The following is a 952-nucleotide window of genomic DNA, read 5'->3' as shown; positions in this document are numbered from 1 at the left end:
TGTTCATCCTCAAGCCTTTAGGACCCAGACGCTGTGTCCTTTGGTGGCCGGGCACCGTCCCTGGTGCTTCCTTCTGTTGTGCACAGGGTGTCGTTCTGGGTCAGAGCTGACTTGATGGCACCTAACAACACACAATACAAAGATCCCTGGTGGTGCCATGAGTTAAGGATCAGAATGCAAAAGGTAAGGTCAGCAAGCCTAATGAATGAGACTCTGTGTAGGAGTAAGAAGAGATGGCTGCTTCCGTAAAGATAGACCATTTCAGAGCCCAAGGAGCTGTGGTAGTTATGTAGTGGTTTTGTGTTGGGCTGTGTTCTGCATGGTCAGCAGTTTGAAATCACAAGCAGCTCCTTGGGAGAACGACTGGGCTTTCTACTCCCATACACAGTTATAGTCCTGGAAGACCCACAGGGAGGTCGCTATGAGGCCGCAGTGACTTGAGGGCAGTGAGTTTAGTTAGTTAGTGTGTTTTTTTCAGAAGGAACAGTTCTGCTTTGTCCTGTGGGGTCAGTCTGCGTCACAATCAACTTGATTGCCCTGGGTTTGGGGTTAGACATATAGCACACAATTGTATTTGACTGGAGACTCATATTTCAATTTCTGTGTTTCCCAGATGCCTGAAGAGTCCAATTCTAGGAAATAATGATATCAAGGTGTCCTTCCCTCCCCTCCCCCCTGCGGTCTGTCTGCTGACCTTTATGTATTTTTGTTCCTTTCTTTTTTTTCCCAATCATTGTATTGGGAGCTCCTGCAACTCTGATCACAATCCATCCCTCCATCCATTGTATCAAACACATTTGCTTTTAATCCGTGCATGTGAACACATTCAATATATTTTTTTCAGATACAATTTAATTACAAAAAGCAACTTAATGTTACAAATCATTTATAGTAAATATGTCTGTGCTCCACTTCACTTGCCCAGAAATACAAAACAGAAACAATGGCCGTG

The sequence above is a fragment of the Echinops telfairi genome, unplaced genomic scaffold (assembly GCF_000313985.2).
Source record: "Echinops telfairi isolate 266 unplaced genomic scaffold, ASM31398v2 ScPeMD7_7424;HRSCAF=8462, whole genome shotgun sequence".
NCBI lineage: Eukaryota > Metazoa > Chordata > Mammalia > Afrosoricida > Tenrecidae > Echinops > Echinops telfairi.
The sequence above is the reverse complement of the archived record's forward strand: the minus strand, read 5'-3'. Positions refer to the sequence as shown.